Genomic DNA, 23,545 nt, shown 5'->3' on the forward strand with positions numbered 1-23,545 from the left:
GGCTGTCCCTGCCACCCGCCCCCTTCCCCTCCCCCAGGGTCACCACCGAGCTGTCTACCCTGCTACCAACCCCTGGCTCCCCAGTTCGCAAAGAGCGTTGACTCCACCTCCCCACCTGATTCGCAACCCCCAGGAGAAGTTATCTCTCTTTCATTTGTGGGGAGAAGAAACCGTTAGCGCCCCCACCCCCCACTCACACGCACGCCCTCGCCACTGCCCCGGCCCGAACTGAGCACATCCCAACCCCCTCCCACGCCCCTTCACACTTCTATTATTTCTATTTCTTTGAACAAGAATCATTTGCGTTAATCCTTTTCGAAAATGTACAAGTTGTTTCACTCCAGTAAGCTTATTTAAAAAAAAAAAAAAAAGAAGAAAATCAGGAAGAGGAAGAAGGAGGAGAAGGAGAAAGAAGAAGAAAGAGGAGGAGAGGGGCAGGAAAAGTAAATTCACACAGTTGAAAAGGGAGGAGCTACTGGGAGACTGAGGCAGGAGAAACGCTTGAACCAGGGAGATGGAGGTTGCAGAGAGCTGAGATTGTACCACTGCACTCCAGCCTGGCAAAAGAGTGAGACTCTATCTCAATAAAAACATTTTTTTAAAAAGTAAAATATATTTCTTCAAGGTATGAAGAAGTATACATTTTTTGGTGTATGTTTTTGTTACATTTTTTAAAGTTCTCTTGTTTTAAAAAAATTACATGTATAATGCCTGAACAGTTCCTTTAAAACACGTGTGTGTGGGCGTGTGCATGTATACAGTATATGTAAAGAATAATGAACTGAAAAGTTCCCTGCTTCTCATTTAATTCCTATTTCCAAAGTCAGTATTAGTCAAATACCTCTTCTTTTCATTTTAGTTCCTGAGTTTTGCATCTTGCATGAGTAACTTGAACCTACTCCAAAACTAGAACATAATTCTTGTAAGTTTACTTCCAGTATTTCTGCTGTTTTGATTTTTAGACATGAATTTTTAATCCAATCTTAATTTACTGACCTATATGGCATAGGAATGGATTTACCTATATCTCATGGTTCCCACATCATTAAATAGTATATTTTTTCTACTAATAACTTGAATTATCTCTTTAATCATATATAAAATTATCATATACATTCTAGCTGTTTTATTGACAGTTTTACTATTTCTACAACAATACTGCATTATTTTAATTACCGTAGTATTTAGCATATATTTAGATATCTGGGAAGGCAAGCCCTTTCTTGTTGAATATTGAAACCAGTTAGTTAAGGATACTGGGGTTTGATGAGAATGCATCTAGTCTAACATCAGTTTGCATAAACATTTTTAACGCTTCAAATCTTCCCATTACAGCATTACAGAATATAGCATCCTTCGGTTTATTTGGGTCTTTTACGTTTTTTTGCTAAAGTTCCAAGTTCCACAGTTGTTTTTTTTTTTGAGACAGAGTTTCACTCGTTGCCCAGGCTGGAATGCAATGGTGTGATCTCCACCTCCCAGGTTCAATCGATTCTTTTGCCTCAGCCTCCCAAATAGCTGGGATTACAAGCATGCACTAGCACGCCCAGCTAACATTTGTGTTTTTAGTAGAGATGGGCGGGGGGGGGGGGGGGTTTCACCATGTTAGTCAGGCTGGTCTCAAGCTCCTGACCTCAGGTGATCCACCTACATATGCCTCCCAAAGTGCTGGGATTACAGCCATGAGCCACCACACCCCATCAGTTCCACAGCTTTCTATAAAGGGATCTCATATATTTCTTGTCAGGTTTATTCTATAGAGATTTCTGATATTTGAAGGGTATTGTGGATGGGCTCTTTCTTTTCTCCAATTGCATTAGAATTGGTTATTGCTAATATATAAGAAAACTCTTAGGCCCCAAGAAGTGGCTCCTGCCCGTAATTCCAACACTTTGGGAGGCTAAGGCGGGAGGATGGCTTGAGGCCAAGAGTTCAAGACCAGTCTAGGCAACATAGCAAGACTCCATCTCTACAAAAAAAGAAAAAATTAAAAAATTAGCCAAGTGTGGTAGCACACATCTGTACTTCCAGCTACACAGAAGGCTGAGGTGGGAGGATCGCTTGAGCACAGGAGTTTGAGGATGCAGTGAGCTCTGATAGTGCCAATGCACTCTAGCCTGTGTGTCGCCAGAGAGAGACACTATCTCTTTAAAAAGAGAAAGCTATTAGCTGGAATATATAACAATCTCATATCCAACCATTTGTAAGAGGTCTAATAGATTTTAAAAATCAATGATCATAAATATTATAGATAATCAGATTGTCTATAAATAAGTTGAATCTCTCAGCCTTCCTCAAACCCACTCAGCCACTTAGCACTCACTTCTGATACAAAAATTACCCTTGGCCTCAATCAAGAAAAAAAGAAAAATGGCCGGGTGCGGTGGCTCACGCCTGTAATCCCAGCACTTTGGGAGGCCGAGGCGGGTGGATCACGAGGTCAAGAGATCGAGACCATCCTGGTCAACACGGTGAAACCCCGTCTCTATTAAAACTACAAAAAATTAGCTGGGCATGGTGGCACGTGCCTGTAATCCCAGCTACTCAGGAGGCTGAGGCAGGAGAATTGCCTGAACCCAGGAGGCGGAGGTTGCGGTGAGCCGAGATCGCGCCACTGCACTCCAGCCTGGGTAACAAGAGCGAAACTCCGCCTCAGAAAAAAAAAAAAAAAGAAAAAAAGAAAAATGCCCTTAATATATGTATCCCAGAAAATAGGGGCCTCTCAAGGGCCTGGAGTGTGTTCCAGTACACCCCCCACCTTCCATTTCATGAGGATATTAAGCTCTCTGCTGCACCCTCCATCTGGCCTCATTTATCTACACAGGAATTTCCTCAGTGTTAAGAACATAAACGCTGCAGTCATTCCCAAGATATTTGTGAAATTTGAAAGAAAAATCCAGTATTTAAACAGCAGGGCTAACAAGCTACTGGATTTTAATAACTCAAAAACTTCCTGTTGCCATAGTTGTTACTTTGCAGTCAAGAAGCTGTAGTATCTTAAAAAAAAAAAAAAAAAAAAAAAAGATCAAGGTTTAGCAAAAATCTAAGGGAAAAATGTAAGACAGAAGAAAAATAAAGACAAATTCTTCTCCTATAAAATGTAGGAGAAATACTACCTTGTGATGTGTCATGGAAAACTGCCAGGAATTTTATTTTTTAGGTAATTGATTTTTTTTTTTTTTTTAGGCAGAGTCTGGCTCTGTCACCCAGGCTGGAGTGCAGTGGTGCAATCTCAGCTCACTACAACCTCTCCCTCTCTGGTTCAAGTGATTCTCCTGCCTCCGCCTCCCAGGTATCTGGGACTATGGGTGTGTGCCACTATATCCAGCTAATTTTTGTATTTTTAATAATGACGGGGTTTCATGATGTTGGCCAGGCTGGTCTCGAACTCCTGGCCTCAAGTGATCCACCTGCCTCAGCCGCCCAAAGTACTGGGATTACAGGCACGAGCCACCGCACCCGGCCCTGCCAGGAATTTTTAAATATACACTTTCAAAACTATTAATTCAGAATTCATAGGTGAGGTCATACATTCCAGTATCTTCTAAATCAGTGTTTCACAGGATGTTGAAGATGATCCCAGCATATCAATTACTTGATGTTCTTAAAACAGTTTTAAATGGTTGTTTCAGAAAATTACAAAAGTCTCGTATTTTTCATTTTTTTCAGTTTTAGAGACAGGATCTTACCCTGCCACCCAGACTGGAGTGGAGAGACCATAGCTCACTGTAGCCTTGACCTCTCAGACTCAAGCAATCTTCTCCCATCAGCCTCCTATGTAGCCGGGACTACAGGAGCGTGCCACCATGCATGGCTCAAGTTTTTAATTTTATTGATCGATTGATTGAGGTGGGCTCTCACTCTGTTACCCAGGCTGGAATGCAATGGCACGATCTTGGCTCACTGCAATGTCTGCCTCCTGGGCTCAAGCGATTCTCCTGCCTCAGCCTCCTGAGTAGCTGGGCCTACAGGTGCCTGCCACTACACCTGGCTATTTTTTGTAATTTTTGTTGAGATGGGGTTTCACCATGTTGGCCAGGCTGGTCTTGAACTCATGACTTCAAGTGAATCCACCTGCCTCAGCCTCCCAAAGAGCTGGGATTACAGGCATGAGCCACCTTGCCTAGCCTCAAGTTTTCAATTTTAAAAGAAGTAAATGGTGTAAGCATTTGAGAAGCATGCTTTAGGAGAAAGTTTAAAAACATGAATGTACACTGTCTAATAACTCCAAGAAGATGAATTAGAGCTTCAGGTTCCTACCCTACCTGGGCACAGCAGCAGGATCCCACCTTGAGCAACCAGCAATTACACATCCAGGTTTGATGGTGGGGAGTGGGAGAATGTGCTTACCAAATTTTTAACAAATTAATTGTACTGGGAAAAAATTATTTGTAAAATAATTATCTGTAAAAAAATTAATTGTCGTAACTGCTTCTGTTGTTAATTCCTAGTACACATCATAAATAGTAATTTTGAAAACAAAAATGTTGGCCATGTCTATTCAGAATGCCCCTCTAACTTAATGCTGGATGAACCTAACAAAAAAAGGAAAGCAATGGGTTTTCTGATGAAATACTCAGAATCACTTTTAGTTCTTGTTTCCTTTTTAATTATAATCTATTTACTCATTTAACTGAATATTTATTAGTTGTATACCATAAGATGACCATATCAGCAGCCATATCTTGTCCCCATAAGAAAAATATTCAGCCAGGCACGGTGGTACGTGCCTGTAGTCCCAGCTACTCAGGCTGAGGCTGGAGGATCGCTTGAGCCCGGGAGTTCTGGGCTATAGTGCGTTATGCCGATCAGGTGTCCACACTAAGTTCGGCATCAATATGGTGACCTCCCGGGATCAGGGAACCACCAGGTTGCCTAAGGCGGGGTGAACCGGCCCAGATCAGAAACGGAGCAGGTCAAAACTCCTGTGCTGATCAGTAGTGGGATCGCACCTGTGAATAGCCACTGAACTCCAGCCTGGGCAACACAGCAGGACTCTGTCTCTTAAAAAAAAAAAAAAAAATTCAAGTGCAAGATTTTGCAAATGACAGCTCACAGCCCCAATTTAGCCCATTGCCTGTTTTTCCACAGCCTGCAAGCTACGAATAGTTTCTACACTTGTAAATAGCTGAAAAAATCCAAAGACTATTTCATGACACATCAGCATTATATGAAATTCAGAATTCAGCATCCATAAATAATTATTGGAACACAGTCACACCCATTCACTTACATATTATCTATTGCTGCTTTCACACTGCAACAGCCAAGTTGCGACTGGACCACAAAGCTTCCAACATGGGCGGTGGCTCACGCCTGTTATCCCAGCACTTTAGGAGGCTGAGGCAAGCAGATCACTTGAGGTCAGGAGTTTGAGACCAGCCTGGCCAACATTGGAACCCTGCCTTTACCAAAATTAGCTGGGCATGGTGGTGCGAACCCGTAACCCCAGCTACTCAGGAGGCTGAGGCTCAAGAATCCCTTGAACCAGGAGGCGGAGGTTGCAGTGAACCAAGATTGCACCACTGCACTCCAACCTGGGCCACAGAGTAAGACCCTGTCTCAAAAAAAAAAAAAAAAAAAAAAAAGCCTAAAACATTTATTTATTTATTTTCTGGCCCTTTCCAGAAATCATGGGCTGGCTGACCCTGGCTGGGGTACGAAGCCACAAAGGCAGAAGTGTAGACGAGGGTGAGTTCTGAATGCTGCCTTGGTAGACTGGCATTTTTAGAGGATCCCTTAGTGCTTTGACAAGAAGCAATTTGGCTGTGGGTTGTGTTTTACAGTAGAGCTAAGTTGCTTATCTGGAAACAGTGATGTCTGATATAGAGAAAGACCTATGTTATCATTATTTCAGAAATCACAAGTGCTTCTTGCTGATTGATTTATTTTCTCCCCACCTCCCAAAGGAATTTGACCAGTTTGATTACATTTCATTTATGTCAAGTGTACAAAACGTGTTGTAAGAGCTGCTGTGTCAGAGACAGTAAACCAACCCTTTTAGTCACTTTTCTTGCTTGAGTAGGAAGTCACCACTTGCCAATGAGAAATTTAAAACAAATACCACAAAGTTTTGAGTTAGTCCAATACATGAAATAGTGTAGATCTTGGGAGTTTGTAATCTTGGCAACTCCAATTTGCTGTCCCTGGTGAGAACACTTGTGTACTACTGTTGCTTACTTTCTGGTTCACTAAGAGGGTTGCACCTTGCCCTCTTAATCCTAGAGTCAAATCTGATTACAAACATTTTCCTCTCGGGAAACTGGCTTGTAAGGAAGTTCACTGTGCTTTCTCTTAAATAAAACAGCTCCATTTAGTTGCCTTCTTCGTTCTCAGACTTACTGTATCTCATCGGCCTAAAGACTGTGTTTGACATCAGCAATTGTTAGAGACCATTTGTTTTTACAATAAAAAGAAATAAAAGGGCAGATGTCAGATCTCAAAATCCATACTTTTTGGAGCTATTTTCATTCTCGAAAGTAGGAATGTGCTGGGTTTTTTTGTGTGTGGAGAGGGGACAGGTGAATGAATACAAACATAGACATATCACTGTGACTAAGTCAAACATTTCATATGTTTTCTTTTTCCATTTCAAAATTAGAGAAAACTTGAGAACAGAAAATATTAAGTGAATTATGGGAAAGTGAAAACTCTAGGACACATTCCAGTTTGGTTAAAAGAAGAATAGCTCATGTGTGGGAAGTAGAAAACTTCCTTCTTAAAGTTTCCTTTCTTGTTAAAGAGTAAGTGTGCTAATAACTTTGTTAAGCCCTATCCTATGTAGCTGTTAGACATGCCATGCTTACAGGCACATAGTACATTCTACATCCTTGTACTTTAACCAAGAAATCTGTGCTGGATGTGCTCAGAAGCATGTCCCAGCCCTCTATTGCTTTTACCTGTTTAGAAAAGTTTTAAGTTATTAGCCAATCGGGTTTAATTATGAGGTCTGGCTCCAGCCAACAGAGATCAGACACAGCAGTAGGGATGACCCCAGATTCGTAAGAAATAAATTTGTGTGTTTTCCTTTGTTCATTGTACTCTCGTGGCATGATAGCTAGCAAGGATACCCATCCTGCAGTCCAAGAAGTAAAAATTATGTTGCAGAAAAATCCTTTGTCTCAGTGCTGATTTTTCTTTGTGGCACCAAGCATCTATTTCCAACATCGATTTCCAACATCATATCAAATCAAAAAAATAGTAATGATGGAAATTTCACCTTCATTATCAGAAAAGTAGTATGGTTAAAGACAGGCAGTCTTAGCACTTTTGGAGTCTGCTTAAATACAAGTTTCTACTACCAGACCTCATGGCTGAATGTTAACAGAGTTGGACCCTAGCAGCAACCAACTTTACAAACGTGGGGATCTCCTCCTTTAACTGTGCAGAAGAAGCCAAGCCCTCATGATGTAACTAGGTAAGTGACAGGAGCCAGGAGGGCTAGCTGCTCACCAGAGAAGGTTGAGACCAAGTTCACAAGTGCCCAGAGAGTATGAGAAACTGGGTAACTTTCATGAAATGAGACAAAGTACAAAGCCCTCTACATCTCACTCAACACAGGTGGGCCCCAGCTTCCCAGGGCAGGGCGTGGGAGGCCCATGGGAGCAAATGCCATTTCCTACCTGTTCTTGGCTGTAAAGAAGCCTGCAGCCCACACCAGGGGCCAATTAAAGGGAATTGTGCTTGCTTCAGAGTCCCAGGAAGGCATCAAGTGGAGTCAAATCCCTGGCGGTGATCCCAATTAAAAGGGAGCACTTTATATCAGGAGGACAATTAAGCAGATGGAGCCCTGTGATCCCGCTGTCACATTGATCTTTCTAGAGGTGGCTGGGTGCTTGAGAGGCTCTGCCTGCTTCCCTGAAGGGAGCTTCTCCTACCCAGGCCTAGATGGGGAGAGAGAATTATGGCTCTTCTTCCTACTAGACAGCTTTTGAAAAATAGTATTTTTAGTTTAAAAGTTTTTTAAAATATTTCTAGAGACAGGGTCTTGCTCTGTCATCCAGGCTGGAATACAGAGGTGCAGTCATGGCTGACTGCAGCCTCGAACTCCTGGGCTCAAGGGATCCTCCCGCCTCAGCCCTCCGAGTAGCTGGGACTATGGGCACACATTTTTCTCTTTTAATTTAATTGACTCAGTCTTGCCATTTTGCCCAGGTTGATACTGAACACCTGCCCTCAAGCTATCCTCCTGCCTTGGCCTCTCATGTGGCATGGTAAAAAGCCCCATAAAACTGCATACCTCAACCATACCTTGGCTTTCTGTTTAAACTGCTCCCTCTACTGGTTGGATTAGGCATTGCTAACTCCACTGCAGTTGGAATATCAGCTCTTATAACTGGGGACCAAAATTTTACAACTCTCTCTCAGCACACAGATACTGACCTAAGCCACTTGAAAAACTCCATTTCCCAACTCACTAATCAGGTTGAGTCTTTGGCTGAAATAGTCCTCTAAAACAGGCGAGGACTAGATTTACTGTTCTTAAAACAAGGGGGGTTATGTGCCGTCCTTAATGAACAATGTTGCTTCTATGCTAATAGGTCAGGTCTTATCTGAGAGAGCCTCTCCCTGGTCAAACAAACTCTCAAAACCAGAAAACAACTTCGAGAGGCTTCAGAAAGTTAGTATCAAAAAATGTTCTCCTGGTCCCCTTGGCTCACTTCCCTCCTCACGGGCCTGGTGGGACCTCTGGCCCTACTCTTACTGGGTCTCATGATCGGCCCCTGCCTCCTAAACCAACTGCTCAGGTTCATAAAATCTAAGATAAACTCCAGAAAATTAATGATATTAAGATCTCAGTATGAGTCCTTAGAACAAACAGTACTAACCTGTTAGAGGAATCAATGATTTAATTCCCATAAATAAAGCAAGGGGGGAATGTGACATGGTAAAAAGCCCCATAAAACTGCATACCTCAACCATACCTTGGCTTTCTGCTTAAACTGCTCTCTATAACCCAAATGTGAATGAGCAATTAAGAACTATAATCGCCACCTTACCCAGACAATGTGTAAACAAATGCTAATCTTGACTTTTGTGAATCACTTAAGTAACAACCAGAATGTCAAAAAGGGCCCCTGGCCCTCGGAATGTCCGGAGCCCCTCACCCCATCTTCACCCAGGAATCCACCAGAATGTCCAGAGCCCCTCATCCCATCTTCGCCCAGGAATCCACCAGAATGTCCGGAGCCCCTCACCCCATCTTTGCCCAGGAATCCACTGGAATGTCTGGAACCCCCTCACTGCCAACCCCCGACCCTCTCCCTCACGCCCAAGGTGATTTTTACTGGTATAAAGGGGTCTTGACACCCTCCTTTGAGGGCCACGGGTTGGAGAGACGCGAGTCCTCCGTGGCCGCTGGCAATAAAGACCCTGTAATTTGGCATACTTTTGTCTTAGTATTGACTTTCTGTGCTCGGTCCTGTACAACACTCAAAGTGCTGAATAATTAAAGGCTTGAGCCGAGGCACCTGGCCAACGGTTTTTCTTTTTTTTTGAAATGAAGTCTCACTTGTTGCCCAGGCTGGAGTGCCGTGGCACGATCTCGGCTCACTGCAACATTTGCCTCCTGGGCTCAAGCGATTCTCCTGCCTCAGCCTCCCCAGTAGCTGTGATTACATGTGCGTGTCACCATGCTGGGCTAATTTTTGTATTTTTAGTTGAAACGGGGTTTTGCCATGTTGGCCAGGCTGATCTCGAACTATCTCGAACTAAAGTGTTCTCTGAAAGATCACGATGTATAACACAGCTTCTTTAATAGACGAAATAACCCCAAATGTTAGCTTTTTCAGTTATTCTGACACAATTAAAAAGAGGAGGAGGCCAGGTGTGGTGGCTCAGGCCTGTAATCCCAGCACTTTGGGAGGCCAAGGCAGGGGGATCATGAGGTCAGGGATCGAGACCATCCTGGCCAACAAGGTGAAACTCCGTCTCTACTAAAAATACAAAAATTAGCTACGCATGGTGGCATATGCCTGTAGTCCTAGCTACTCAGGAGGCTGAGGCAGAAGAATCGCTAGAACCAGGGAGTCAGAGGCTGCAGAGAGCCAAGATCACGCCCTTACACTCCAGCCCGGGGGAAAAAGCGAGACTCCACCTAAAAAAAGAAAAAAAGAGGAGGAATGTCTGCAGAGCCAGGTGGCATGCTGCGGCTGTGGCTCACTTGTCGGGGTACACTTAAGGAGCCCACCACAGTGTCAAGTAAGTACTTTGATCAGACAGAACACAGGGTGGTGAGCATAGAGCTAGCAAGCCTCCAAAGACATTAGCTAGGTGGCAAGCCTCTGTCCCTCAGGGCCAATGGAGCTGGGGACCGTGCCTAGGGCACAGAAAGAATCCATACATGCTCTGGTGCTGTGATCCTCATTTCTAAGAACAGGAAACCTGAGTACAGAGGTTAACTTCACTCAGGACCCACAGCTTCCAGGCAGCGGTGCTTGCAATCAATATTTTAAAAGTAGATTTTTTTTTTTTCCTTCTCACATATTTGGTGGAATCCATTTCCAGAGCAATCAGATTTTACCAGATCACAATGGCCAAACACAATAAGGGGCTCTGGCAGGGAGGGGTGATTACTAAAGAGGGAGAAATAAGATCTAAAACAGTTTGTAGGGTGGCCCGTACTACCCAGGACGGGACCCTTTTGAGCACATTCTAGGGTTCCGTCCCAGACATCCCTCCATCCCAGGCAAACCGGGACAGCTGGTAGCCAAACCTCACCTTTGAACCACCCCGAACAACAGAATGATCCAGACCCAAAGGTCCAGAAAGCCCCTACTGGCGCTCCGACCCGCTGTCCTGAGCCTGCTCGTTCTGCTGTCAAGGGGCATTGCCTTCCCACCCTCCTTCCCGAGATCCTTGGCCTTTCAGGGCCCAGAAGGCTACGGAAGCCCGGCGGCCGGGAGGGGCTGCGCTCCTGCCCCATAGTGCCCCGAGGCCAGCACGTGGAGGAGACGCCCGAGCTCCCAGCGCGCAGGTCCCGGGCCGCTCCGCCGCCGCCCGACCTAGGAGGTACAGCGCCGCTCCCACTTTCCCTGCATGGATTCCCAGTCCAGCTGCGTGGTGGTGACTGGTAAGACTTATATATATATTTTTTCTCTTCTATTTGTTGTTGAAAAAACGCTCGCTTTGAATGAAAAGACCTTCTAAACAGGCTTTGTGTGAGCAACATGGCTGTTTACTCACCTGGGTGCAGGTGGGCTAAGGCCGAAAAGGGCATTAGCAAAGGGCAGTGGGACAGGAGTTGGTTTTACAGGTTTGGGTAGTTTTTTGAGGGGGCGGGGTGTTGCAGAGTAAGTTCAGTTACAGTGTTGGTGGGTAGGGGCAAGGAGTATGTATTACCACAAGTTCAGTTACAATGGCAGGGTTGGGTGAGAGGTATTTACAATATAAGAACAGTTAAGATGGCAGGGTTGGGTGACGGGCTTGTCCGGGGAAGCTCCGCTGGGGGATCAGGGACAATGGCAAAGCAGGATGGGGTAGGACACATCAGCCGAGGCAAGCAGGACTTCAGACTTTCAGGCTCCAGGCTTGCATACGGAGACCTGACAGACCTGTCTTTTTATATACATAGAGAAAGAATTAGGGAAGAGGGGGTGATAACAGGTTTTAGGGGGTGGGGGCAAAGTTTCTCAAGGCTTCTTTGAGCAGGATTGGGGGCGAGGTGGAAACTTTAAAATGGGAAAGAAATTAGACTGCTGGGAGATTTGGGGGAAGAGGGTAATATTGTGGGGTTGTTAGGAGTATTTGTCGTATATTGACTGATTGGTTATTGCTGGTATATGATTTTGTAGGAATTGAGAGATTAATTAGAAAAACACAGTGTTTAAATAAGAGAAGGAGAAAGATAGTATTAGAGGACTAAGGACTGGAAGAAGCCATGACTCCCAGTTAGACAGTGTCCAGCCAGGTCCAGAATAACCATTTGTCCGATTAGTGGGCTTTTGGGCTCTGTCTCTTAATTTATAGATGGCTTTATATACCAGGCCAGGCTGGTTTACATAAAACAACGTTTTTTGGAGCTTTGGACCTCAATGTCAAAGGAACCAGCAAGGGCTGCTGCTGTTGAAGGTTGTATCGGGGTTGGTGGGATCACTGTGTGGAGGGAGAGCTTTTGTTTTCATGGTATATGAGGAAGCGTGTATTTATAAGCAACCGTTCACTTTTATTAACAAGATTGGGTATCAGCAGAGAACGGCAGCCAGATAAAGAGTGAAATCTTAGCTCTAATTGCCTGGAGGAAAAGTGTAAACCCGCAACTTAAAAGCGGGGCATGTAAAAGTAAATGAGTACAGTGAATTTGAGCACAGTTAGGCAGGAAATAATAGAAACAGACTTTTTGAGGTGCAGTTTAAGTAGTAGGGGTGATGGCATAAAGGTGGAGAAGGCGAGGGGCTGAAAGTAAGTGTGAGGCGTAAAGAGAAAACTTTGGAGGCGGTGAGAGCTAGAGGGTAAACGGGGCACAGCCTGTGATTTGGGGCGGCAGCTGCTGCTTCGTGTTGTCATGAGGGCCAGCCCAGGACTGTTTGGTTAAGTTGTTTGGATAAAAAGGCTACAGGCCATGGGCCTGGCTCCTATGTGAGAATCCTGACCGCACAGCCCTGGATTTTAGCAGTATAGAATGAAAAAGTGTTGAGACGGGTTAGGGAGAGCTATGGAGGGAGCAGTTTTTAGAGCTGTGTTTTTTTGTTTTTTTTTTTTTGGGGGGGGCGGTTTCACCATGATGGCCAGGCTGGTCTTGAACTCCTGACCTCAGGTGATCCACCCACCTAGGCCTCCCAAAGTGCTAGGATTACAGGCTTGAGCCACAGCGCCCGGCCAGCGCTGTTTTTTAAGAAGTGAAAGGAAGAGCGAGGAAAGGATTTAGGATTAATAGCGTTGGATAAGTTTTCTTTAGTGAGTTTACACAATGGCTTAGTTAGAATAGCAACACCTGGTATCCCGAGGTGAACGTAGCAACCACACCCAGGAAGGAGAGAAGCTGTTGTTTGATCGATCGGGTTGGGGTTTGGGAAATTAACTGGATACGGTTGGCGGGGAAAGTGTCTGTATGCTGGTGAAAGATTGTAACAGATGGGGAAGAAATTTGGGCTTTGGAAGGGGATACACGATACCCCTTTGAGTACAGATGCTACAGAAGCAGCAGGGTGACTTAAAAGGCCACGTTGCAATAGAGGGTGATAACAGGCTTTACTTTTAAAGCCTATGTGGGATGGGATACTGGGGCTGGGAGGGTAAGAGTGGTGAGGTTTTAAGGGCATGAGGAGGGGTGAGTGACTTGTAGCAACGATGGGAAGGTGGTGTTTTACACCCTAGGGTTAAGGTTGGGGAACATAAGGGGAGCTATTGAGGGAGGTACAGGTTTGTGGAGGAGGGCATCAATGAGGCGTGGCTGTAGCCCAGGAATAGTCAAGGAGGCAGACAATTTCGCTAGGATATCCCGGCCTAACAGGGGAACTGGACAAGTGGGGATGATTAGGAAAGAATGTGGAGAGGAGTGTTGGCCTAATTGACACCAGATGTGGGGAGTTCTGAGCGGCCTGGAGGCCTTGCCGTCAATTCTCACCACAGTTATGGAGGCGAAGGAGACGGGTCCTTGAAAAGAAGCAGCGTGGAGTGGGTGCCTCCGAGGTGATTAAGAAAGGGATGGACTTATCCTCCACTTAAGAGTTACCCAAAGTTTGGTGTCCGTGATGGTTCAGGGGGCTTCCGAGATGCTCGGGCAGCATTAGTTTTTACCCACCAAGCCAAGCATCGGAGCTTCAGGAGCTCTGGGAGCAGTGACGTGAGTCAGACAGTTGACTTTCTGTGGGGGCCCCGCACAGATGGGACAGGGCTTAGGAGGAATCCCAAGCTGCAGGCATTTCTTGGCCCAGTAGCCAGGTTTCTGACACTTGAAGCAAGGTCCAGGAGGGGCGGCTGGACGCGCTGCAGTCTGGGTGCTTTGAAGTCTTTGTGAGCTGGTGGTGTGGCTGGGGTTTGTCTTAGGAAGAGGCAAGCATCTGTAGTTCTGAGATGCTTTTCCTATTAATGAACACCTTGAAGGTGAGGTTGCTTCATTCCTGTTGTGGGGTTTGACGACCAGATTTTAATTTCTGTACCTTTTTGCAATGTTGGGGTTGATTGGGTGATAAAATGCATTTTAAGCGTTTCTTAGGGGTGAGAGTGGAAGTAACGATGACACTATATTATTCCAGGTGAGATTATAGGACTGGGTTAAGTATTGGAGGATTTGATGAAAAGGAGCCTAACCGGTGGCCAATTTGGAAAGGTTGGATAAAGGAAAAGGAATGTGCGCCCTAACTATGCCTTTGGCTCCAGCCACCTCTGGAAGGGGGAATTGTTGAGAAGGGGCAGAGGAGGTAGCCACGGGACTAAACTGTAAGCTGGGCCATGTATGAGGTGGGGAGATGACAGGAGGGGCATAAGGAGGTGGGTTGTGGGCAGAGGAAGAGGAGGAAGGCTCTGGGGGATGGGATTAGGTTTTCCGGTTTAGGGCCTGGTTGGGCAGGTGGGGAGGAGAACGGTTGGAAGGGTTGATGGACAAGGAAGATTCTGGCTTACCAGCAGAGGAAGGAGGGGCAGACAGAAGGGAAGAGAAAGAGTGGAGATTAGGGAGGGATTAGTGTGTAAAAAATGCCTGGACGTAGGGAATTTCAGACCGTTTGCCTGTGTTTTGACAAACATTGTCTAAATTTTGTGAAACAGAGAGGTTGAAAGTGCCATTTTTTGGCCAGTTGGAGCTGTTGTTTAACTTGTATTGTGGCCATGCAGTGTTACAGAAGAAGATGAATACATTTGGGTTTTAGGTCGGGAGATAGTTGAAGAGGCTTGAGGTTCTTTAGAACACAGGCCAGTGGAGAGGAGAGAGGGATAGAGGACGGATGATTGCCCATGGTTCTGGAAAGGCAGTAGAGACAAGGAGAACAGGCACGCAACCCAGCTGCTCAACAGGTGTCCCTAGTTGAGCCTGGGATGAACCTCGTCATTGGTGAGCGGTCAAAGAGAGCGTCCTCCACGTTGACCTGCCACCAATATCCGCCGTGAGCCTGGTGGGTGAGTGACTAGGGTGAACGTCTCCATGACAACCCAGCCCCTGGGGAAACCTGGGTCCCCGGATCCGTGACCTGTGTAGGATTTTTCCGGTCGTGAACCTCATGGAAGAACTTGGTCTATGTGATTTTCCTTGTCTTTGCAGTGGAAAAAGGATGAAACCAAAAGGTGAAGGAAATGGAAAGGAAAAGACAAAAGGATGGGAAAGCAGAAAAGAAACTGCTTACTAAAATAGCCGGTGGTGTTAGTGTATGGGCTGGTCTGATGACCCCAGGTCGGTGGGTAGATCTCTTCATGGAGGGAGCACATGAACAGGGACGGGGTTTTGGTCTCCTGTAGGAGTTCCCCCGTCCCGGGTTTCCGGCACCAAATGTTGAAAAATTCGTGCTTTGAATGAAGAGACCTTCCAAACAGGCTTTGTGTGAGCAACATGGCTGTTTATTCACCTGTGTGCAGGTGGGCTAAGGCCAAAAAGGGCATTAGCAAAGGGCAGTGGGATAGGAGTTGGTTTTATAGGTTTGGGTAGTTTTGTTTTTGGAGGGTGGGGTGTTTGCAGAGTAAGTTCGGTTACAGTGGTGGGAGGTGGGGCAAGGAGTATACATGACCACAAGTTCAGTTACAATGGCAGGGTTGGGTGAGAGGTATTTACGTGATTATAAGAACAGTTAAGATGGCAGGGTTGGGTGAGGGGTTTGTCTGGAGAAGCTCCGCTGGGGGATCAGGGACAATGGCGAACGCAGGCAGCGGGTGGGAGACATCAGCGAGGCAAGCAGGACTTCAGACTTTCAAGCTCCAGGCTTGCATACGGAGACCTGACATTTGTTGCTGCTTTTAGCTTGCCCCTGGAATGCACACTGGCCTGATCCTGGGTCTTAAACAGTTCCCTGAGGGGAAAACTGAGTGGCAACCAGTGGTGCTAGTAATCCCAGATGGATATGAGCTTCCTGCCGTGCCCTATTAATAAGCAGTCACAGAACACAGGCATTTCTGCGTCTGCGGCTCATTCGCTTCAAATAACTCTAGAGTGGCATACACGAAGGTGCCACTGGTGACTTACGCCCAGATCGTGTCCTTCAACCCAGCAGGGAGGAAACTGAGGCTGGTACCTGCTTTCCCTGAGTGGGGCCCAGGGCACGTGAGGTATCCCTTGGGGGGTGCAGGCTCACAGCAAGGAAGAGGAATCTGTGGGCAGAGAAACCACAGGGCCCCCACAAGTCTTGGAAAGCCCATCTATAATGGCCACCCGCAAAGGAACACACAGTCCCCACTCCCAGAATGAGCGCTTTCATTTCTCAGGGAGCTCTGACACCCCCTGAGAGCCACTAGCTGGAGACCCTGAAACCCAGAAGGTCAACTTGGAAGGAATAATGGCTGTTCGCTCCTGCAAATACCAGAACATCCAAAATCATCCCTGGCCACATGTACCTCACCAAGACAGCATCCCAGGCGGTCCCTGGGGCCCTGGTCTTCACAAAGCTCTTTATTTTTATTTTTATATTTTTCATTTTTCTGAGATAGTCTGCCTCTGTTGTCCAGGCTGGAGTGCAGTGGCTCAGTCATAGCTCACTGCAGCCTCAAGCTCCTGGGCTCAAGTAATCCTCCCTCCTCAGCCTCTTGAATAGCTGGGACAACAGGTACTCACCACCACACCCCACTATTTATTTTATGTTTTAGTAGAAACAGGGTTTTCCTGTATTCCCCAGACTGGTCTCTAACTCCCAGGCTGAAGGGATCCTCCTGCCTTGGCCTCCCCAAATGCTGGGATTACAGGCATGAGCCATTGTGCCCAGCCTTCATTTTTAGTTAGACACATTTGGCCAGTTTTAAGTTTTCTGAATTGTGTTGGAGGAAGAGACAGGGTTTCCTGGATGAATGGAAAATCCAAAGTTGCATCACTTAATCTTTTCAGACTATAATTCAAACTCATATCGACCTAAGAAAAAGAAAGTTCTTTGGGAAACTTTTTGTCTTCCTTGCTCTTCTGTGTGTTATTTTGGTTCTGGAGATTGAATGGTTCAAATTACTCCTGAATTCCTAAGGAAACTGTACTCCTAATACATGCAGTGCTTGTCATGAATGAAATATGAATATTGAGGCACCGTCTTAGAATCACACTGACCCCTGCCTTTGCCTTGTCAGCCTGTGGTTTGCTGGCAAGGTGGAGATTGTTTGACGAAGTACCTGATAATCAGCCTCGAATTGGGAATGCCTGCTGGATTCCAGAGTGTGGCCTTCCTCTGTTAGAAATGCTTTGAGCTGCCAAGGGCAGTCTCTTCATTTAATTGGATTTGCTTCGTTTGTAAATTTGCCAAGACAATTGGCACGTAGACAGACGATGGGAGAACCAGGCTTTTGACAAATTGCTTCGAGATTAAGGTGTTCAGACTGACACCAACAATATCAATAAGTGTGAGAAAACATGCATCCTTCCCACAGGCCTCTCTCTCCCTGCCAAGAGATTTCTCCAGCTCCTTTTGCAAGTTCCACTGGGGGGCCGACAAAGTTTAAAGTGAGGCTCGACTCTGCAACACAAGAGCTTCAAACCTTCACTTGCAGAGTTGTTTTTCTAATTTAAAACAGATAAGAGATGTCATATTTGTGGATATAAATATGATTCTAAAGCAAAATGTGATTTCTGTGTGTGTTGCTGCATTTTTATTATCCCAAGAGGTACCTGGCTGCTCAGTGCTTTTTTTTTTCTTAATATCGTTACTTTCTATAACTGCCTTTTTTTTTTTTTTTTTTTTTTCGGAGACAGAGTCTCGGTTTGTTGCCCAGGCTGGAGTGGAGTGGCACAATCTCGGCTCACTGCTACTTCCACCTTCTGGGTTCAAGCAGTTCTCTTACCTCAGCCTCCTGAGTAGCTGGGACTACAGGTGCATGCCACCACACCTGGTGAATTTTTTGTATTTTTAGCAGAGATGGGGTTTCACCATGTTAACCAGGATGGTCTCAGTCTCCTGACCTCATGATCTGCCCGCCTGAGCCTCCCAAAATGCTGGGATTACAGGCGTGTGCCACCGCGCCCAGCCTTTTTTTTCTTTTTTTTTTTTTTTTTGGCTGGCTGTTCCTGGGGCAGCTAAAGTCTTATTTATTCTAAAGGATTTGGTCAAATTAAAGGACACCATGGGCTTTTTGGGACATCCTGTCCAAACCTTTTTTATTCCCTGAGAAAGATTTTACCCCTCGTGAGCCAACCCTGTTTGTGGTTCCAGACCCAGATATTCAGGAATTGCAAAGGCATAATTCAAGTTTCTCTCCAGAACTTGTTCCTACTCTAAAGGCCTGAGGTCCAGGGAGCTGGGTTTTCAGAGACTGATATTTAATCACAGCCCTTTCCTCATCTAAGGATTCGAATGAGTTGAGAACTATGTCACAGGATTCAGAGAGATGGAACTGAAAACCTCAGCTTTGCCCCGGGATAAAGCTGAGTTAGAGAGTTCTGCTTGTATCTGCTGCCCACTTTTCTTCTTTTTTTTTTTTTTTTAAAGGAAAAGAAAGAATAAAAAGAATGAAAGAAAGAGGAAGAGAAAGAGGGAAAGAGAACAAGAGTCTTGCTTTATTGCCCAGGCTAGAATGCAGTCTAAAAATGAGTGTTAAAAACCTCTTTTATGCCAATAATTGTGCTTAACAAGAGACAGGAAGGAATAAGGGAGGAAAATAACAAAAAAGCAGCCAACCAATATTTAATTTAAACCTGTGAAATGCTATGCAATTACTGAGGAGTGATTTACTTCCAATTATAGAGTCACTATTAGAGTAGATGTGTTGTGGTGCTGAGAAGAATGTATATTCTGTGGATTTGGGGTGGAGAGTTCTGTAAATGTTTATTAAGCTTACTTGGTCCAGGTCTGAGTTCAGGTCCTGGATATCCTTGTTAATTTTCTGTCTCATTGATCTGTCTAATATTGACAATGTGATGTTAAAGTCTCCCACTATTATTGTGTGGGAGTCTAAGTCTCTTTGTAAGTCTTTAAGAACTTGCCTTGTGCTCCTGTATTGGGTGCGTATATATTTAGGATCGTTAGCTCTTCTTGTTGCATTGATCCTTTTACCGTTATGTAATGTCCTTCTTTGCCTCTTTTGATCTTTGTTGCTTTAAAGTCTATTTTATCAGAGGCAAGAATTGCAACTCCTGCTTTTTATTTATTATTTTTGCTCTCCGTTTGGTTGGTACATCTTCCTCCATCCCTCTGGTTTGAGTCTTTGTGTATCATTGCATGTGAGATGGGTCTGGATGCAGCACACCGATGGGTTTTGGCTTTTTATCCAATTTGCCTGTCTGTGTCTTTTGATTGGGGCATTTAGTCTATTTAAATTTAGGTTTAATATTAATATATGTGAGTTTAATACTGCTATTTAATGCCAGCTGGCTGTTGTGCCCATTAGTTGATGTAGATTCTTCATTATGTTGATGCTCTTTACCTTTTGGTATATTTTTGGAATGGCTGATACTGGTTGTTCCTTTCTATGTGTAGTGCTTCTTTCAGAAGCTCTTGTAAAGCAGGCCTGGTGGTGATGAAATCTCTGAGTACTTGCTTGTTCACAAAAGATTTTATTTTTCCTTTACTTATGAAGCTTAGTTTGGCTGGATCTGCTGCCCACTTAATTGAGCACCCAACTCTGTCACAGGCATATCTGGCACTGGCTGGTCTCCCACACAGGAGGCCACACAGTTTTTTTTAACTTTTTATATTGAAATAAATATTCATAGGAATTTGCAAAGAAGTATACAGAGAGGTCCCCTGTACCCCTTACCCAGCCTCTCCTGATATTGGCATATTAACATTTTCAATGTAAAAGCCAGGATATTGACATTGGTGTAATTCAAAATTTGTATGTGCATGCAGTGTGTGTGTGTGTGTGTGTGTGTGTGTGGTTTCAGCCCATGTGTAGCTTCATATAACCACCACAGCAATCAACATACCTAGCAGTACCATCACCACAGAGCTCACTGGTCACATTTTGATGTTTCTATTTTTTTCACTGCTGAGTAGTATTCTATGAGATGGGCGAACCATGACTTGTTTGTTAACCCACTGAAGAACATTTTGGTAGTTTCCAGCTTTGATGTATTACAAATAAAGCTTCTATGAACATTTTTGTATGTACTTCTATATGCAAATAAGTTTTCATTTCTCTGAGATAAATGTCCAGGAGTGCAAATGCTGATAAATCCACTTTCAATTAAAAAAAAAAAAAACTGTCAAACTATTTCCCAGAACAACAGTACCATTTTTTTTTTTTTGAGACGGAGTTTCCCTCTTGTTACCCAGGCTGGAGTGCAATGGCACGATCTCGGCTCACCGCAGCCTCTGCCTCCTGGGTTCAGGCAATTCTGCCTCAGCCTCCTGAGTAGCTGGGATTACAGGCACACACCACCATGCCCAGCTAATTTTTTGTATTTTTAGTAGAGACAGGGTTTCACCATTTTGACCAGGATAGTCTCGATCTCTTGACCTCATGATCCACCCGCCTCGGCCTCCCAAAGTGCTGTGTTAAATAGGCTAGAAATTTTTTCTTCTTTTTCTTTTTATTTATTTATTTTACTTTAGGTTCTGGGGTACATGTGCAGGTCATGCAGGGTTGTTGCATAGGTGCATACATAACCACGTGGTTTGCTGCCTCTGTTCCCCTTTTGACCATATCCGGCATTTTTCCCCATGTTATCCCTCCCCACCCCCGCTGTCCATCCCGAACCCCCCCCACCAGCTGCCCCCAGTGTGTGTTGCTCCCCTCACTGAGTCCACGTGTTCTCATTGTTCAACACCTGCCTATGAGTGAGAACATGTGGTGTTTGGTTTTCTGTTGTGTCAGTTTGCTGAGAATGATGGTTTCAAGATTCATCCAAGTCCCTACAAAGGACACGAATTCATCATTTTTTAACGGCTGTGTAGTATTCCATGGTGTATATGTGTCACATTTTCTTTGTCCAGTCTGTCATTCATGGGCATTTGGGTTGGTTCCAGGTCTTTGCTATTGTACACAGGGCTGCAGTGAACATACATGTGCATGTGTCTTTATAGTAGAATGATTTATAGTTCTTTGGGTATACAGTATATCCAGTAATGGGATTGCTGAGTCAAGTGGAATTTCTATTTCTAGATCCTTGAGAAATTGCCACACTGTCTTCCACGATGGTTGAACTAATTTACACTGCCACCAACTGTGTAAGAGTGTTCCTATTTCTCCACATCCTCTCTAGCATCTGTTGTCTCCAGATTTTTTAATGTTTGCCATTCTAACTGGCATGAGATGGTATCTCAATGTAGTTTTGATTTGCATTTCTCTAATGACCAGTGATGATGGGCATTTTGTCATGTGTTTGTTGGCCTCATATATGTCTTCTTTGGAAAAGTGTCTGTTCATATCCTTTGCCCACTTTTGAATGAGGTTGTTTGTTTTTTTCTTTCTTTTCTTTTCTTTTTTTTTTTTTTTTGAGACGGAGTTTCGCTCTTGTTACCCAGGCTGGAGTGCAAGGGCGCGACCTTGTTGACCAGGATGGTCTCGATCTCTTGACCTCGTGATCCACCCGCCTCGACCTCCCAAAGTGCTGGGATTACAGGCTTGAGCCACTGCGCCCGGCTGTTTTTTTCTTGTATATCTGTTTTAGTTCTTTGTAGATTCTGGATATTAGCCCTTTGTCAGATGGGTAGACGGCAAAAAATTTTTCCCATTCTGTTGGTTGCCAGTTCACTCTAATGATGGTTTCTTTTGCTGTACAGAAGCTCTGGAGTTTAATTAGGTCCCATTTGTCTATTTTGGCTTTTGTTGCCATTGCTTTTGGTGTTTTAGCCATGAAGTCCTTGCCTATGCCTATGTCCTGGATGTTTTTGCCTGTGTTTTCTTCTAGTGTTTTTATGGTGTTAGGTTTTATGTTTAAATCTTTAATCCATCTGGAGTTAATTTTAGTGTAAGGTGACAGGAAGTGGTCCAGTTTCTGCTTTCTGCACATGGCTAGCCAGTTTTCCCAACACCATTTGTTAAACATGGAGTTCTTTCCCCATTGCTTGTTTTTGTCAGGTCTATCAAAGATCTGATTGTTGTAGATGTGTGGTGTGTGGTGTTGCTTCTGAGGCCTCTGTTCTGTTCCATTGGTCAATGTCTCTGTTTTGGTACCAGTACCATGCTGTTTTGATTACTGTAGCCTTGTAGTATAGTTTGAAGTCTGGTAGTGTGATGCCTCTGGCTTTGTTCTTTTTGCTTAGGATTGTCTTGGCTATGTGGGCTCTCTTGTGTTTCCATATGAAGTTTAAAGTGTTTTTTTCCAGTTCTGTGAAGAAGGTCATTGGTAGCTTGATGAGGATAGCATTGAATCTATATATTACTTTGGGCTGTATGGCCATTTTTATGATATTGATTCTTCCTAACCATGAGCATGGAATGTTTTTCCATCTGTTTGTGTCCTCTCTTATTTCATTGAGCAGTGGTTTGTAGCTGTCCTTGAAGAGGTCCTTTACATCCTTAGTTAGTTATATTCCTAGGTATTTTATTCTCTTTGTAGCAGTTGTAAATGGGAATTTGCTCTTGATTTGGCTGTCTGTTATTGGTATATAGGAATGCTTGTGATTTCTGCACATTGATTTTTGTATCCTGAGACTTTGCTGAAATTGCTTATCAGTTTGAGAAGATTTTGTGCTGAAACGATGGGGTCTTCTAAATATACAATCATGTTGTCTGCAAATAGAGACAGTTTGATTTCCTCCTTTCCTAATTGAATACCTTTTGTTTTTCTTGCCTGATTGCTCTGGCTAGAACTTCTAATACTATGTTGAATAGGAGTGGTGAGAGAGGGCATCCTTGTGTAGTGCCTGATTTCAAAGGGAATTCTTCCAGCTTTTGCCCGCTCAGTAAGACATTGGCTGTAAATTTATCATAAATAGCTTTTATCATTTTATGATACATCCCGTCGATACCTAGTTTATTGAGAGTTTTTAGCATGAAGGGCTATTGAATTTTGTCGAAAGCCTTCTCTGTGTCTATTGAGATAATCGTGGTTTTTGTCTTTGGTTCCATTATGTGATGGATTACATTTATGGACTTGCATATGCTGAACTAGCTTTGCATCCCCGGGATGAAACCTACTTGATCGTGATGAATAAGCTTTTTGATGTGCTGTTGCATTCAGTTTGCCAGTATTTTATTGAAGATTTTTGTATCTCTGTTCATCATGGATATTGGCCTGAAGTTTCTTTTTTACTTGAGTCTCTGCCTGGTTTTGGTATCAGGATGATGTGGTCTCATAAAATGAGTTAGGAAGGATTCCCTCTTTTTGTATTGTTTGATAGTTTCAGAAGGAATGGAATCAGCTCCTCTTTGTATGTCTGGTAGAATTTGGCTGTAAACCTGTCTGGACCTGGACTTTTTTGGTTGGTAGGCTATTGATTGCTGCCTCAACCTCAGCCCTTGTTGTTGGTCTATTCAGGGTTTCAACTTCCTCCTGGTTTAGTCTTGGTAGAGTACAAGTGTCCAGGAATTTATCCATTTCTTCCTG

The 23,545-nt window shown here is 44.3% G+C and overlaps 1 long non-coding RNA gene across 1 annotated transcript; it reads left to right on the forward strand.

The window, feature by feature from the left end:
- Positions 1-6,907: 6,907 nt before the first annotated feature.
- Positions 6,908-14,787, forward strand: LOC116533198. The gene is made up of 3 exons (XR_004261148.1): positions 6,908-6,918; positions 9,004-9,008; positions 14,709-14,787. It is a non-coding gene; the product is annotated as an uncharacterized LOC116533198 (long non-coding RNA).
- Positions 14,788-23,545: the final 8,758 nt, after the last annotated feature.

Source organism: Sapajus apella, unplaced genomic scaffold (assembly GCF_009761245.1).
Source record: "Sapajus apella isolate SASKATOON/1434 unplaced genomic scaffold, GSC_monkey_1.0 scaffold80, whole genome shotgun sequence".
Lineage (NCBI taxonomy): Eukaryota > Metazoa > Chordata > Mammalia > Primates > Cebidae > Sapajus > Sapajus apella.